Raw genomic sequence first — 18,098 nt, forward strand, 5'->3', positions numbered from 1 at the left:
ATGTGTGGCTTTGGGCAAGTTTGTTAGTCTCCCTAACCTTCAGTTTCCTCATTTGTAAGATGGAAATAATAATTCCCACTTCAAAGGATTGTCATGGGTAATGAATATCTATGATCAACATTATCAAGTCCAACGCCTTAACCACTCGGCCATCACAGCCACTATGATCAACATTATCCATTCCTTTTTTCAAAGTTAAAACTGATATATTAGCTTCAGGTGTACAACATGATGATTCCATGTTTGTACAGATTGTGAAATGATCACACAAGAAGTGTAGTTCACATCCGATACTACACACGGTTATGGTTTTTTTCTTGTGATGAGACCTTTTAAGATCCACTCTCTCTTAGCAGCTTTGGAATACACAGTATTATTTTTCTACAATTAAATTTATTTATTTTTAATTGAAGGATAATTGATCTACAATATTGTGTTCGTTTCTGCCAAACATCAACATGAACCAGCCATAGGTATACATATGTCCCCTCCCTCTCTAGGCTCCCTCCCACCTCCTCATCCCACCCCTTTAGGTTGTTATGGAGCCCCACTTTGAGTTCCCTGAGCCACACAGCAAATTCCCACTGGCTGTCTATTTTATATATGATAATGTATATGCTTCCATGCTTCTCTCCGTACATCCCACCCTCTCCTTCCTCCCCCCCAACCCTGTGTCCATAAGTCTTTTCTCTGTGTCTGTGTCTCCATTTTGCTGGGTCGCTCAGTCGTGTCCGACTCTTTGAGACCCCATGAACTGTAACCCGCCAGGCTCCTCTCTCTGTGGGGATTCTCCAGGCAGGAATACTGGAGTGGGTTGCCATGCCCTTCTCCAGAGGATCTTCCCAACCTAGGGATCGAAACCAGGTCTCCTGCATTGCAGATAGATTCTTTACTGTCTGAGCCACCAGGGAAGCCCCATGTGTCTCCACTGCTGCCCTGCAAATAGATTCATCAGTACCACTTTCAAATTCCATATATATGCATTAATATACAATATTCGTTTTTTTTCTTTCTGACTTCACTCTGTATAATAGGTTCTAGGTTCATCCACTTCACTAGAACTGACTCAAATGCATTTGTTGTCATGGCTGAGTAATATTCCATTGTATATATATACCACAGTGTCTTTATCCATTCATCTGTCGATGGATATTTAGGTTGCTTCCATGTCTTGGCTTTCATAAATGGTGCTGCAGTGAACCCCAATGCAATGGGGTATGTGTGTCTTTTTCAATTATTGTTTTCTCAGGGTATATGCCTAGTAGTGGGATTGCTGGGTCACATGGTGGTTTTATTCCTAGTTTTTTAAGTATTCTCCATACTGTCTTCCACAGTGGCTGTATCAATTTACATTCCCACCAACAGTGCAAGAGGGTTCCCTTTTCTCCACACCCTCTCCATCATTTATTGTTCGTAGATTTTTTGATGATGGCCATCTGACCAGTGTGATATCTCATTGTGGTTTTGATTTGCATTTCTCAAATAATGAGCAATGTTGAGCATCTTTTCACGTATTTATTAGCCATCTAATATGTATGTGTTCTTTGGAAAAATGTCTGTTTAGGTCTTTTTCCCACTTTTTGATTGGGTTGTTTGTTTTTCTGGTATTGAGTTGTATGAGCTGCTTGTATATTTTGGAAATTAATCTTTTGTCAATTGTTTTACTTGCTACTATTTTCTCCCATTCTGAGGGTTGTCTTTTGCAACACAGTATTAACCATAGTCACCTGTGCTACATATTCATCTCCACAGCTTATTTACCTTGTAACTGGAAGTTTGTGCCTTTTAACCACCTTCCCCCTTTTCTCCCACTCTGCAACGCATGCCTCTGGCAACCACCAATCTGTTCAGTTTCTACCAGGACATTATTCAGTCTTGCTATCTTAACCGAAGGCCCAGTCCCAGTGAGGAGGGACATAATTAGTGCCAATAAATAGCAGCTAGCTTGTTATTATTATACTTTTTCTCATAGGTAAGGTGGCATTCAACCTAGAAGACCAGAGACGCTGTCTGTAACACCACTTACTAGTGGTGTGGCCTTAGGTGAGTAACCTCTTCTCTCTGAGCCTCGGTTACCTCAGCAATGAAATGGAGTTGATGATGGCCCCGTCATTTCACAGAGCTCTTATATTAAAAAACTCCTACCAAAAAATTATTTTTCACTTATTCATTCTGTGACCATTCATGAAAGATCTACTCTATGATAGGTACTGAAGTAGGAAAGTATGACCCGACTCCTGCCCTCAAGGACCCCACATTCTAGTGAACAAGACAAAGAGATAATAATAATTTTTTAAAGAAGAATATAGTGTGATAAGTTCTGGCAGTTTGATGGAGGAGGCAACTGGCTCTATCTCAGCAAGGTTTCATGGCAGAAGTGGCACTTGAAAAAGATGAAGGCAGTAGGGAGGGGAATATTATGAAAAAGAAAGTGTGGAATCACATCATTTAATGGAACAAATGCAGCACAAAAACAGGTCTTTAAAAGACAGGTCTTCAGATGTTGATAAAAAATTATCATAGCCTGTCCTCACATCCTTTCTCCAACATCTTCTCCTAGGCAAACTCAACAAGCCCAGTGTCTTCAACCATTGTTCACTTGGTTGGCTGTGTACATGGTCCATTTAGGCTTACAAGTCTACATATGTCACATAATCTCTATAACCAATTTATTAACTGTAGCATAATCAATACCTTATTTTAAAGCCATTTATACTTTCTAAAATTCCAAGAGTCTGTAAGCTACACTTATGAAGTCTCATCATCCATTCACATAGTGATGTATGGGCTTGTCTCATGGACATGGAAAAAGTATGTCTGTGAAGGGAGTATAAGGCATAGGAACGTGTGCATGCTCATGCAGAGATTCTGTGCACTGCTGGTTTAATGTTATTAGGAGACAGTGAAAACCTCAACTCTAAATGGTGTCTTATTAAATCTCAAGGTATCCTGGTGGGTAGGTCAGAGACTAGGTCAGCTATCATTTTTTAACTCTCTTAGGCTCAAAGTTCTCAAAACTGACTTTGATGGAACTGAGTGCTTTCCTGTGATTGTAAATTAAAAGGGAAAGTGAAATGAACAGAAGCAAAGCTCCCCTGGAAGGAAACGACAGCCCAGTCACAGGAGTTGGAGGTGCTGCTGCTTAAACACCACTCTGGGCTTCGGGAAGACTGCAGAGCCTCACCACACACTAGGTGGCTGTTGTTGGTCCCAGGCTGCTGACTGCTGTTCATTCTCACTCTTGGATATGGGGCATTATTTGGATGAATGAAGTCCCTTTTAAAGTCCCATCTCTGCGTGAAAAGAGCCTGGTCCTTGAAGGGTACCTGGGGGAACACTGGCAGTTTCATTCACGGTGGCCACAGCCAGCAGCTATTAAGCTGGCAGGAGGGCACTGTGGGCCAGGACCCACCTAGGACTCCAGCTGTCCTAGCTCCCAGACTCTCAGCTGTCTTCTGCTTCTGCCTAGCACAGCGGAAGCAGTGTAGCCACCTGCTCAGCCTGTCACTTCAGGGCTTTGTCCTTATTATGGCCCACTAGGGAATTAAGGGAGGCAAGATGCCTGACTTCCACCAGGGTTGGGAAAACTGGACGAACACATGCAAAAAAAGAGAAAAGAAACTGGACCACTATCTTATACCATACGCAAAAGTTAATTCAAAATGAATTAAAGACTTAGATGTAAGACCTGAAACCACAAAAACTCCTAAAAGAAAATAGGCAGTAAGCTCCTTGACACAGTCTCGGAGATGATTTTTGGAATCTGACACCTAAAAGCAAAGGCAACAAAACCAAAAATAAACACGTGTGATGAAATTAGACCAAAAATAGACACATGGGACGAAATCAGACCAAAAAATAGAAAGTTGGATGAAATCAGACCAAAAGATAAACATGTGGGATGAAATCAGACCAAAAAATAGACCTGTGGGACGAAATCAGACCAAAAATACACGTGGGATGAAATCAGACCAAAAAATAAACACGTGGGATGAATTCAGACTAAAAAACTTCTGCACAGCAAAGAAAATCACTGACCAAATGAAAAGACAACTATCTGAGTGAGAGAAAATATTATGAAATCGTTTATCAGAAAAGGAGCTGATATCCAAAATATAGAAAGAATTGTACAACTCAGTAGCAAAACAACAACAATCAATTAAAAGATGGACAGAAGATCTGAATAGACATTATTACAAGAAAACTTACAGATGGCTAACAAATACATGGAAGTATGCTCAGCATCATTAATCATCAGGGAAATGCAAATCGAAACCACAAGGAGATATCACCTCACACCTGTTAGAATGGCTATTATCAAAAGACAAGAAATAACACATGCTGGTGAGGATGTAGAGAAAGGGATCCCTTGTAACCTGTTGGTGGGAATGTAAATTGGTGCAGCCACTATGAAAAATATATAGTAGGGTGATTCTTCAAAAAATTAAAATAGGACTACTGCATGATCCAGCAATTCTAATTTCTGTGTATTTATCCCCAAAAGAAAAACACCTACGTGAAAAGCTATATGCACACCTATGTTCATTACAGCATTTTTTCAATAGCCAAGACAGGGAAACATGTCCATCAATGGACGAATGGACAAATAAATTATGATTGATAAGTAGATTTATAGATGGATAGAGAGATTATTCTTCCATAAAAAAGAATGAAATCTTGCCATTGCCACAACATGGATGAGCCTTAAGGACATTGTGCTGTGTGCCTTGCTAAGTCACTTCAGTCGTGTCTGACTCTCTGTGACACCATGGACTGTAGCCTGCCAGGTTCCTCTGTCCATGGGGTTCTCCAAGCAAGAATACTGGAGTGGGTTGCGATTTCCATCTCCAGGGGATCTTCCCAACCCAGGGATTGGTCCCAGGTCTCCCACATTGCAGGTGGATTCTTTACCAGCTGAGTCACAAGGGAAGCCCCAAACAAACAAAACCAAGCTCAAATTGGTGGTTGCCAGAGGTTGGGGGCAGGGAGAAATGAGTAAACTTTTGTTCTGTTTTTTCATTTAAATAAATTGAATAATTTATAATTTAAAATTCTACAAACAATTGAAAAGCAAATAAACAGTAATCCTTTGCTTTTATGAAGGGCTGGCATGGTGCTTTTATATGTGTGACTTTGATTTAACAAATATGAGTACCCACAATGTACACAGACCTTTCTAGATGCTGTGGGAAATACAAGATAAATAAGACAGTTCCCTTATTTATTTGGACAGCCATCAAAAGAATTTAAGTCTGAAAAGAAATTCAGACAGATACTACATAAAGTGAACTCCAAGTAACAAGGAAATGTTGAATAGAAACATTCACATGACAGTGGAAGTAGGAAGGGCTTTACTATAAGGAAAAGGGAAATGGGAATTTCAAAGAGGCTAAGTGACTTATCTAAAGTTTCATTAAACCAGAAATCTCAGCTGGGCCCTCAAGCTCAGGCCTAGGCTCCTTCCCCACATGGTCCCCATGTAACCATGGACACCATCCTGCAAGCCCCAAAAGAAACTTGCACATGATAAACAATTGGTGAGGTGGCAAGAAGGGGTCATGGGAGAGGATTATCAGAGTGACTAGAATTACTGAAAAACCTAAGAATTAATCTAAAGAGGATTTATAGAACAATCGGTTCAGTTCAGTTCAGTCTGTCAGTTGTGTCCAACTCTTTGTGACCCCATGGACTGCAGCACACCAGGCCTCTCTGTCCATCACCAGCTCCTGGAGTTTACTCAAACTCATGTCCATTGAGTTGGTGATGGCATCCAACCATCTCATCCTCTGTCGTCTCCTTCTCCTCCTGCCCCCAATCCTTCCCAGCATCAGGGTCTTTTCCGATGAGTCAGCTCTTCGCATCAGGTGGCCAAAGTATTGGAGTTTCAGCTTCAACATCAGTCCTTCCAATGAACATTCAGGACTGATTTCCTTTAGGATGGATTGGTTGGATCTCCTTGCAGCCCAAGGGATTGTCAGGAGTATTTTCTAGCACCACAGTTCCAAAGCATCAATTCTTCAGTGCTCAGCCTTTTTTTAAATCTTTTAGTTAATTTATTTTTAATTGAAGGATAATTGCTTTAGAGAATTTGGTTGTTTTCTATCAAACATTAGCATGAATCAGCCATAGGCTCAGCCTTCTTTATGGTCCAACTCTCACATCTGTACCTGACTACTAGAAAAACCATAGCTTTGACTAGATGGACCTTTGTCAGCAAAGTGATGTCTCTGCTTTTTAATACGCTGTATAGGTTGGTCATAGCTTTTCTTTCAAGGAGCAAGCGTCTTTTAATTTCATGGTTGCAGTCATCATTTGCAGTGATTTTGGAGCCCAAGAAAATGAAGTCTGTCACTGTTTCCACTGTTTCCCCTATCTGTTTGCCCTGAAGATGGAACTGGATGCCGTGATCTTAGTTTTTTGAATGTTGAATTTCAAGCCAGCTTTTTCACTCTCCTCTTTTACTTTCATCAAGAGGCTCTTTAGTTTCTTTTCACTTTCTGCCATTAGGGTGGTGTCATCTGCATATCTGAGATTGTTGATATTTCTCCTGACAATCTTGATTCCAACTTGAGCTTCATCCAGGCTGAAATTTCGCATGATGTGCTCTGAATATGGGCTTCTGTGGTGGCTCAGATGGTAAAGAATCTGCCTGCAATGCAAGAGACACGGGTTTGATCCCTGGGTTGGGAAGATCCCCTGGAGTAGGGAATGACTACCCACTACAGTATTCTTGCCTGGAGAATTCCATGGACAGAGGAACCTGGTGAGCTACAGTCCATGGGGACGTGAAGAGTCAGACACTACTGAGGGACTATGACTCACTCTGTATGTAAGTTAAATAATCAGGGTTACAACACACAGCCTTTATGTACTCCTTTCCCAATTTGGAACCAGTCTGTTGTTCCATGTCCAGTTCTAACTGGTGCTTCTTGACCTGCATACAGGTTTTGCAGGAAGCAGGTAAAGTGGTCTGGTATTCCCGTCTCTTTATGAATTTTCCACAATTTGTTGTGATCCACATAGTCAAAAGTTTTAGCGTAGTCTATGAAGTAGACATTTTTCTGGAATTCTCTTGCTTTTTCTATGATCCAACAGATGCTGACAATTTGATCTCTGGTTTCTCTGCCTTTTCTAAATCCTTTTTGAACATCTGGAAGTTCTCAGTTCGCGTATTGTTGAAGCCTTGCTTGAAGAATTTTGAGCATTTCCTTGCTAGCATGTGAAATGAGCCCAATTGTTGGTAGTTTGAACATTCTTTGACATTCCCTTTCTTTGGGATTGGAAAGAAAACTGACCTTTCCCAATCCCGTGGCCACTGCTGAGTTTTCTAAATTTACTGGTATATGGAATGCAGCACTTTGACAGCATCATCTTTTAGGATATGAAATAGCTCAATTGGAATTCCATCACCTCCACTAGCTTTGTTTGTAGTAATGCTTCCTTAGGCCCACTTTACTTCACATTCCAGGATGTCTGGCTCTAGGTGAGTGACCACACCATCATGGTTATCCAGTGTGTCATTGAGTGCCTATACTATGAATAAAGTAATGATTCCTGTATCATTAGCAATTGACTTGTTTCCATTTTTTCTGTTATAAATAACACTATGGTGAATATTTCTCTGATTCCAGCTTTTTCCTTATTCTGTTTCATTTCCTTCTGACTATATTACCAGAAATAGGAATGTTGCATTAAACAAATGAACATTTTCAGATGTTAATTTCATACACACACTTTTTAATATAAATGGAATCTTACTCTACCTCATTCTGTTTAACAACTTCATAGTATTCCATGGAAGAATTGTAATTCATGTAACATATAATTCAGCTTGAGGTCTAAACAAGTTCATAACTCTTATTTCTCTAATTAATTAATCAACCCCCCTCAACTATTCGTATTAGCAAAAAGTTCATCATCACCCTCTTGAGACCTCTTTACCCTCTCCCTGCAAACGTTAGGGGTCTTATTCAGCCCAGAGGAAGCTACTACTGTTTCCAGGTGCAACAGTGAGAAAGAAACGTGGAGATTCTGATCAGTCTGCTTGCATTTGTTTGGTGCTGTTGTGTGCTGGGTATTCCCTAGTTGCTCAGCTGGTAAGGAATCTGCCTGCAACGTGGGAAATCTGGCTTTGACCCCTGGGTTGGGAAGATCCCCTGGAGAAGGGACTGGCTACCCACTCCAGTATTCTGGCATGGAGAATTCCATGAACTGTATTGTCCATGGGGTCGCAAAGAGTCAGACATGACTGATCGACATTCACTTTCATTTTCACATAGTGTGCTATTGAATATAAGCTCTGGCACTGTCCGATGGATGTATTCATCCACTGCTGTGGATGTAATTCACTTAACATTTCCTCTGTTGATGGATATGTAGCCAATCTTTGCAATCACAAATAATACTACTAAGAATATACTTGTATCTGTGCATATGTGTATTTCTGGTAGGAAAACTTATCATTGTGGATGTCTTCTCTGCCGTCTGTTATGGGGCCATGGGTTCTTCGTGTTCACCATGAATCTGCCCTTAACAACTTCTTCTCATACAGAAGCTTCAGTTGGAGGCACAATTTTCTGATTTTTCAGGGCTGCTGTAATTGTGTTTATTGTTTCCTGTTATTTCAACAGGATGTTGTGGGGGTAGGAAAGATAAATACAGATTTTGATAAGCCATTTAAAACTAGAAACCTTTGCTATATACATTTCTAAAATAAATATTGCCAAATATTTTCCCAAAGAGTTTTACAAATTTTCACCTAGCAACAAAGGGTATTAAACCCCAACCTGATTAACACTCGGTATTAGTCTAATAATTTCCTATAATTTAGTAGAAAGAAGAAATATGTCTCAGTTTCCATTCCTTTGATTATTAGTGGTTGGATAATTCTACATATATTTATTAATTCATTTCATCCTTGGTAAATCATCCATTTCTGTATTTTGTTTATTTACCTATTTGGTCTTAATACATTCCTTTTTCATCTAAATAAGTTCTCCTATTTATTGCAGGTACTTCCCCAATCTATTATTTACCTTTTAATTAATTTTTGTCCTGGATTCTTATACACATAGAATTTTAATTTTGAATGCCTATAACTTGGGTGACCCACTTCACCAGTTTGGGGTATAAATAAGTTCATAATTCTTATTTCTCCAGTGAATTTTTCAACTCTTCAGAGGTTCCTATTAGCAAAAAGTTCAGTGTCTCCCTCTTGAGACCTCTTTACCCTCTCCTTCCAAACCTTAAGGATCTTCTTCAGCCCAGAGGAAGCTACTCTTGTTTCCAGGTACAAAACTGAGAAAGAAACTTAGAAATTCTGGTCAGTCTGTTTGTGTCTGGTTGGTCTCCTTGGTGTGCTGCTGAATGTTAGCTTTGGCCCTGTCACATTTGTCTACTGCTGTAGCAAAATCCTCTCTGCTGACGTGGTCCCCAAACAGTCCATGGGCCTTGGTTAAATATCTCTTGGTGCTCATGCAGCCATTGCTCCCCAAAGTCTGACACTATGCCATTCTGGTGCTCTGTGATGATCTAGAGGGGTAGGATAGAAGTGGGGAGGGAGGCTCATGATGAAGGGGGTGTGTGTGTATATATATATATATATATATATATATATATGTATATATAAATATGTATATTTATATATATATAAAATTATGACTGGTTTGCATTGTTGTACGGCAGAAACAACATTTTAAAGCAATTTTCCTCCAATTAAAAAATTTTTTAAAAAGAGAAAGAGAGAGACTTCTGGAAGCTCAGCTTGGAGTCCAGTGATGACCTAGGTGGGTGAGATGGGAGGGAGGTGCAAGAGGGTGGGGATATATGTGTACATATAACTGATTCACTTTACTGAACAACAGAAAGTAACACAACATTGTAAAGCAATTATACTCCAGAATAATAATGATAATGCTGAAATTAGAAGAAGAGGCTTCTGACTCAAGTTACGTGACAAGCCAGAACCAGCCATCACCTTCACAGGTACCCTCCACTCCCCTGGAGTTCTTTACTTCCAGCAGATCTTGGTCAGGGCCACTCCCCAGGATTCCCTAAGTTTGGATCTTAGGAAGGAGTGGAAGTCTTGGTCTCTGTCCTCTCAGAAGGATCTTGGGATCCTTATACAAATTCATACATTACTTTTTCAGCTCTGTGCATACCAAATGGTCTCAAGAAGAGAAGTACAGTTTTCATCAAGCCACAAAAGCTTTGAATCACCTTTGCTGGAGGTCAGTGGGTGCCTGCTCTCATTGGTCAGGTTGCAGATACTAAAAGTCACTCTACCTATCTTTTAAATCATTTTTTTCTAGTTGTTTTTATTTTTGCTTTATTTCTTCTCAGCTATGTTAAGAATAGGTATATTTGACACAGGGGATTAGGTGCTTACAAGCCTTTGGAAGATCTAAGGGGCAGGCTCAAGGCTGAGCCCCTACAAATGACCCCTGAAACAATAGCACTGTATCAGAAAGCTGAGGGATCACAAAGCTAAGACTGTGGCTACTGGCCTTAGGAACACATGGCCTCAACTGTAATCTAGAGGTCAGGAAGCTGCCACCATAATGACTGGCTCCAGAGCCAAACAGATCTGCTAGATCCACTACCACATACACACACATACACAAAGATGTCACTAGCCCTGCCTCTTGACAGTCACTGAGACTTCTGCTAACCCTACTACAGAAGGTTCAACATCTCAGTAACCCTATTTGCCAGCATAAAAGCAGCTTCTGCCTTTCTTCTACATTCTGAATCTCATGCATCTGATTTGTTTAGTCACTAAGTCGTGTCCTACTCTTTTGCAGCCCCATGGACTGTAGCCTGTCAGGCTCCTCTGTCCTTGGGATTTCCCAGGCAAGAATACTGGAGTGGGCTGCCTTGCTCTCCTCCAGGGAATCTTCTGGACCCAGGTGAACTTGCATGTCCCACATTGGCAGGCAGATTCTTTACCACTGAGCCACATGGGAAGCGATGCATCTGATTGGCCCCACTTAAATCATGACCAGAACCCTGGCTGCAAAGGGAATCTGGAAAATGTCACTTTTAGAGTTCGAGCCTCTGCAATGCAGTAAGACAGGCAAAAGGAGGAAGGATTAGATATTGCACTCCAACCCACCATACCAGTTGTTTATAATTACATGACAAAAAGAGGCTACACAAGTGATTCCCCTGCTAGGAAAGAAAGTCTGTGGCACAGTGACTGTCCCCATCTAAAGACATAGAAACATCTGGGATAAATTTGAAAACCCCACATAACCCAGCAATACTTACACATCTAAACCCAGCAATACTTACACATCTAAACTGAATGCCCTTCCCCTTAGATCTTAAATGTCCTATCAGAAGGGATGATTCTTGAGTGTAATATTAGATGTGCATGGCTTGGGGAGGAGGGAAGTATTCCAAAAGGAAAGAAGCGACTATGACCATAGCTGAGGCCCTGTCCCATGCCAGTCATGAATTTTGCCACTGAGCAAGGGAGCAAAGCCAGCCCAGTGAAGCCAGCACCTGTCAGTTCAAACCCAGAGAGCCCTATTCAGATGTGGGGCTCCCAGTTTGATAGATTCGATAAATTGGAACTCATTCTGAAGACAGGGACAAGGATAATAAAGAGATTCAAAACCATGCAACTTGGGGAAAGGTAAAAGGAAATGAGAACATTTAGCTTGGAAAAAAGAAAACCAGGGCAGATGCTCTGTCTTCTGTTCATTCAATCAGTAAATGTTTACTGAGTGCTTTTTGTCCCAGACATTCTGCTAAGCAGGTTCCATTCCTGCCAGAACTGGGCTTGCAGTTTAGCAACGGAGACAGGCTCATTGCAAAACAATGATAAATTATGGATTATAAATTATGCAAGTGCTACAAAGGATGGATCCATAAGGTACAGAGTGAGGAAGTGTGAAGCCTGCCTAGAGGAGTGATGGAATGCCTAAAGGGTCAGGAGGACTTCTCAAGCTGATTTCTAAAGGAGTAATAAAAATTTGCCAAATAGATACAGGTGGAAAGAAGGTGGCCTAGGATGAAGGAACAGTATATATAAGGATGAAGAGATGTAAGAGAGGATGGCTTAACTAGGGAAAGACATGCATTTCAGTATTACTGGAGCACAAGTGCAAAGGGAGAATGCCAAGGACTAAAACTGGACTAGAAGGTAGGGGCTGTGGCAGAGATGACTCTGCTCTATAGAACCTGGTCCTCCTTTACCGGGTACTCAGCCCTTTACACCTCCCAGCCTCCCTTACACTTAGGTGTGGCCTGAGTCTGGCCAATGGCATGGGAGTAGAAGTGATGAGCACTCCTGCATGTCTGACCCACAAAACCCTTCCTGCCATGATCCTCCATGCATCCTGATGGCTGGAGGCAAAGAGGCCCATAATGGGAGGGTCCTGGGTCCCCCGCATGCAAGGCTCCCTGCACAATACCTAGACCCCAGGTTTGGGGACTTCTCTTTTACAGCAGCTAACTGAGCATTGATATATGGCATGCTATCTGTCTTGAGAGGTTGAGAAGACTGTCTTTCAGAGAGAGGGATCCATCATAAATGACCCTTGAAGGCAAACCAGCTCAAACAGGTGAGAGTTACACAGAGGCAGCTTTCCGCTCATCTCTTCCTTTATTATTTATTACCCAAGTGTCATCTTTCTACCTCTCCCCTGTTACCCATCACTCCTTCTCCAGAAAATTTAACAAAGCAAGGAAGCAGGCCATATCCGATCATAAATCAGCTGCAGGGATCAGCATGTCTACACAGTATGCTCCTTCTCTTCCTCTCCCTGCCACCCTCAGCAATGCTTTGGTTGTTTTTCATCTGAGAGTCCCTGACCTTCTAGTTGAGTGCTGCCCTTTCTGTATTAGCTTCCAATGAGCAGTGGGATAGAGAAATCACGTTTGCCTTTAGTGGCCCAGTTCTCCAATCTCCCATCCCTGCCAAGACTTGTGCGTGGAACAGGTTTGATTGGCAGGTCCGGAATAATTAGAGGGGTGTATTCTGCCAGGAGGAAAACTCTGAACTGGATATTGAGCCTGGCCAGTCCTATAGCATCAAGCAAGATAGTAAGTGAGTTATCTCCCTTTTCCTCTTTTTCTTCCTCACTTTCTCAGAGGGGACCATTCTTGGGTCCATGACCCACAGGCTTTGTTCCTTAGAATCTGCCGGCCTTGTCTCTCCATGGCAATGCAGGGGACACGATATGCTAGCAATCCATTTCCCAGCGTCTGAGCTCCCCGATCTAGAGTTACCTAGGGGCATTAGGGGGAGGGAGAGTCTTCACCATCACAGGTCAGTCCAGTTTGGGCTTTGACCCTCCCCGTCTGTCTCTCTCTGTCTCTCTCAGGGAGTGTGCTGTGTGGGCTTGCCTACTGCGGTTCTCCAAACGGTGGGTGTTGGTTCAAGCATGTGTGTGCACACATGCACATTCATACCACATGTCTCCCAAGGCCAAATAATTCTGAGACAGTTTAGTCTGAATCCAAATTAAGGAAAAGTTTTCCCTAACAGAGCATCACCCATGAAAGTTTCCCTGTCCACAGAAGAGAACTCACTAGACAGTATTACGCAGGGCGGCCTTGACTTGGGGTGGGATGTCCTCCCCTGAGCGTTCTCTGCACAGAGAAAGGAGTAGCAGCCCCTGCACCCACACTCTCAAGGGGCCTGTGTCCCAGATCCTCCCGGCCCCACCACCTGGACAGTGGAGTTTGAAAAGGGAATGGCCCAGCTCTTCCTGCTGTTGGTGAGAAGCAGCAGAGACTTCAGGCTTCAGGTGCTTTGCCTCTTTGCTCGTTGATGGATGACATGGTTCAGTGCCCTTTCCAGGTGGGAAGGCTCTGGGGCAGAGGTGCACATCTCTCTCCTCATCATAGTCCAGCCACAGCAATCTTCTCTACCTTAGCTTATGATTATAAGGCCCCGAGCCACTCTGTAAGAAACTATGGCCCAAGAGCCAGCAGCAAAGGGACTAGTGGTCATGAGAAAGCCTACACTCAAGTGTCAATCAACAGAGCTCTGCCCAGGAGTTAAAAACAGACCCGTAAGCCAGAACCCTAAGGGAGACTTCTAGGGGGCAAGTTACATGGATGTGTTCGCAGTGAGAAAATTTGATTTGTGCCCTTTCTATATGTTACATAGACTTCCTTAGTGACTCAGATGATAAAGAATCTGCCTGCAATGCAGGAGACCTGGGTTTGATCTCTGGGTCAGAAAGATCCGCTGGAGAAGGAATGGCTACTCACTCCAATATTCTTGTCTAGAGAATTCCATGGACAGAGAAGCCTAGTGGGTACCCATGGGGTCACAAACAGTAAGACAAGACTGAGCAACTAACAGTTTCACTATATGTTACACAGCAATAAGTTAAAATGTAGTCTTACCATATGGAATCGAGCTAAGTGTCCATCTACAGATGAAGAGATAAAGTATATACATATATATATATATCTATACACACGTGTGTGTGTGTTGGAATACTACTCAGCTGAAAAAAATAGTTTGCCGTTTGTAACAACATGGATGGATTTGGAGGGTATTATGCTAAGTGAAATAAGTCGGAGAAAGAAATATACTGCATGATGTCACTTATATGTAGAATCTAAAAAATAAGACAAACTAGTGATTTTAACAAAAAAAAAAGAAAGAGATTCACAAATATAGAGAGCAAACTAATGATTACCAGTGGGGAGAGGGCAGAGGGGAGGGGCAAGATAGGGGTAGGGAATTAAGAAGTACAAACTACTGTGTATAAAATAAATAAACTACAAGAATATATAATACAACACAGGGAATATATCCAATATTTTATAATAACTGTGATTGGAATATAACTGTTAAAAATCATGAATCACTATTGTACACCTGAAACATATACTATTGCACATCAACTATACTTCATTAAGAGTACATATAATCTTGCAAGTCATTAAAAATTTATGATAAATCAAGTTAATTAAAAGTGGGGCATAAGAATAATTGTAGGTAAATAGAATTGAATAGGGAATTTAGAAATAGCTCTGCACATAAATAGATCTGAAATTAATATGTACTAAAGATGGTAATTTAGTCTAAGACAATTCAGCTCACCTGGCAGAACTGAATTTCTATCTAAGAAAAAAAAAACTAAAACTGAAACCCTAAGAGCCAAGGGAACATTTCATGCAAAAATGGGCTCAATAAAGGACAGGAATGGTATGGACCTAACAGAAGCAGAAGATATTAAGAAGAGGTGGCAAGAATACACAGAAGAACGGTACAAAAAAGATCTTCACGACCCAGATAATCACAATGGTGTGATCACTCACCTAGAGCCAGACATCCTGGAATGTGAAGTCATGTGGGCCTTAGAAAGCATCAGTACAAACAAAGCTAGTGGATGTGATGGAATTCCAGTTGAGCTATTTCAAATCCTGAAAGATGATGCTGTGAAAGTGCTGCACTCAATATGCCAGCAAATTTGGAAAACTCAGCAGTGGCCACAGGACTAGAAAAGGCCTGTTTTCATTCCAATTCCTAAGAAAGGCAATCCCAAAGAATGCTCAAACCACCACACAATTGCACTCATCTCACACACTAGTAAAGTAATGCTCAAAATTCTCCAAGCCAGGCTTCAGCAATACATGAACCGTGCACTTCCAGATGTTCAAGCTGGTTTTAGAAAAGGCAGAGGAACCAGAGATCAAATTGCCAATATCCGCTGGATCATCGAAAAAGCAAGAGAGTTCCAGAAAAACATCTATTTCTGCTTTATTGACTATGCCAAAGCCTTTGACTGTGCAGATCACAATAAACTGTGGAAAATTCTGAAAGAGATGGGAATACCAGACCACCTGACCTGCCTCTTGAGAAACCTGTATGAGGGTCAGGAAGCAACAGTCAGAACTGGACATGGAACAACAGACTGGTTCCAAATAGAAAAAAGAGTACGTCAAGGCTATATATTGTCACCCTGCTTATTTAACTTCTATGCAGAGTACATCATGAGAAACACTGGACTGGAAGAAGCACAAGCTGGAATCGAGATTACAGGGAGAAATATCAATAACCTCAGATATGCAGATGACACCACCCTTATGGCAGAAAGTGAAGAGAACTAAAAAGCCTCTTGATGAAAGTGAAAGAGGAGAGTGAAAAAGTTGGCTTAAAGCTTAACATTCAGAAAACTAACATCATGGCATCTGGTCCCATCACCTCATGGGAAATAGATGGGGAGACAGTGGAAACAGTGTCAGACTTTATTTTTGGGGGACTCCAAAATCACTGCAGATGGTGACTGCAACCATGAAATTAAAAGACGCTTACTCCTTGGAAGGAAAGATATGACCAACCTAGATAGCATATTAAAAAGCAGAGATATTACTTTGCCAACAAATGTCTGTCTGGTCAAGGCTATGGTTTTTCCAGTGGTCATGTATGGATGTGAGAGTTGGACTGTGAAGAAAGCTGAGCACCGAAAAATTGATGCTTTTGAACTGTGGTGTTGGAGAAGACTCTTGAGAGTCCCTTGGACTGCAAGGAGATCCAACCAGTCCATCCTGAAGGAGATAAGTCCTGGGTGTTCATTGGAAGGACTGACACTGAAGCTGAAATTCCAATACTTTGGCCACCTCATGCGAAGAGTTGACTCATTGGAAAAGCCCCTGATGCTAGGAGGGATTGGGGGCAGGAGGAGAAGGGAACGACAGAGGATGAGATGGCTGGATGGCATCACTGACTTGATGGGCATGGGTTTGAGTAAACTCCAGGAGTTTGTGATGGACAGGGAGGCCTGGCGTGCTGTGATTCATGGGGTCGCAAAGAGTCGGACACGACTGAGCAACTGAACTGAACTGAACTGAACTGAAGAGCACAAAAACAGATCCCTACAAGATGAATAATTAAATTTTTAAAGTGAAACATTTCTTATATAACCCTGTGTGCAAAACTTCCTAAGCCAAGTAGGGAAGAAAAAGTGATGAAAGATTTAGCTCCCTAAAAGTTTAAAACTTTTACACTGTAAAGGAATTCATACTGAGTAAAATATTTACAGTAGTTTTGACACCACAAGTGTTAATATGCCTAACTGGTAATATTCAAAGAGACTAATAGGAAAAGCACAAAGTAACAAGTAGGAAAAGTGTATAAAATTAAGGAGTGGTCATTCAAATAAGAGGAGATTTTTTTTCAAAAACATCACCATGTCCCCCCTGGGTCAGAGACCCAGATGCAGGCTTGGCCATAGGATGGAGCTGATGTTGGCTGGTCCCAGAGCAACTACTTACTAGGAACATTTTGAGGAATTGTTTATCATTTGTATTTCCTACCAAATCCCTATCTTCTCTGTCTTTCTATTTAGGAAGTTCATAAACACTAATCTCTATATGTCTTTCCGACTTGACTTGAACTGGCATCCTCCCATCTCTGAGAGTTACTGGTGAAAGTGAAAGTCACTCAGTCATGTCCGAGTGTATGTGACATCATGGACTACAGTCCATGGAATTCTCCAGGCCAGAATACTGGAGTGGGTAGGCTTTCCCTTCTCCAGAGAGTCTTCCCAACCCAGGGATCAAACTCAGGTCTCCCATATTGTAGTCAGATTCTTTACCAGCCGAGTCACAAGGGAAGCCCAAGAGTTACTGGTTCAGTTTAGTTCAGTCACTCAGTCGTGTCCAACTCTTTGCAACCCCATGGACTACAGCACGCCAGGCCTCCCTGTCCATCACCAACTCCCAGAGCCTACCAAACCCATGTCTATTGAGTCGCTGATGCCATCCAACCATCTCATCCTCTGTCGTCCCCTTCTCCTTCTGCCTTCAGTCTTGCCCAGCATCAGGGTCTTTTCAAATGAGTCAGTTCTTCTCATCAGGTGGCCAAAGTATTGGAGTTTCAGCTTCAACATCAGTCCTTCCAATGAACACTCAGGACTGATCTTTAGGAAGGACTGGTTGGATCTCCTTGCAGTCCAAGAGACTCTCAAAAGTCTTCTCCACCAATTATCTTTATTTGGACAAGTCATCCTCCTTTATGATGATAACCTGTGAAAGAAAAGTAAAAGTTTCCCTGTGGGCTCAGTCTCCTCAAGGTGTCTTGCTTAAACTCAATCCAATATGCAAAACCTATGTGGAAAACAACGTAA

General features: G+C 41.8%; 1 protein-coding gene across 3 annotated transcripts in view; it reads left to right on the forward strand.

The window, feature by feature from the left end:
• Positions 1 to 18,098, forward strand: part of LOC136169167 (protein FAM163A) — a 90,539-nt gene that overhangs the window by 49,689 nt on the left and 22,752 nt on the right. The window contains exon 1 of one of the 3 annotated variants that reach the window (XM_065936963.1): positions 2,021 to 2,043. The exons of the other annotated variants lie outside the window; for them this stretch is intronic. The gene's annotated coding sequence lies outside the window, so the exon portion shown is untranslated. Of the gene's footprint in view, positions 1 to 2,020; positions 2,044 to 18,098 lie in introns of those variants that run through there. 3 annotated transcript variants of the gene reach the window in all.

Source organism: Muntiacus reevesi, chromosome 5 (assembly GCF_963930625.1).
Source record: "Muntiacus reevesi chromosome 5, mMunRee1.1, whole genome shotgun sequence".
Classification (NCBI taxonomy): domain Eukaryota; kingdom Metazoa; phylum Chordata; class Mammalia; order Artiodactyla; family Cervidae; genus Muntiacus; species Muntiacus reevesi.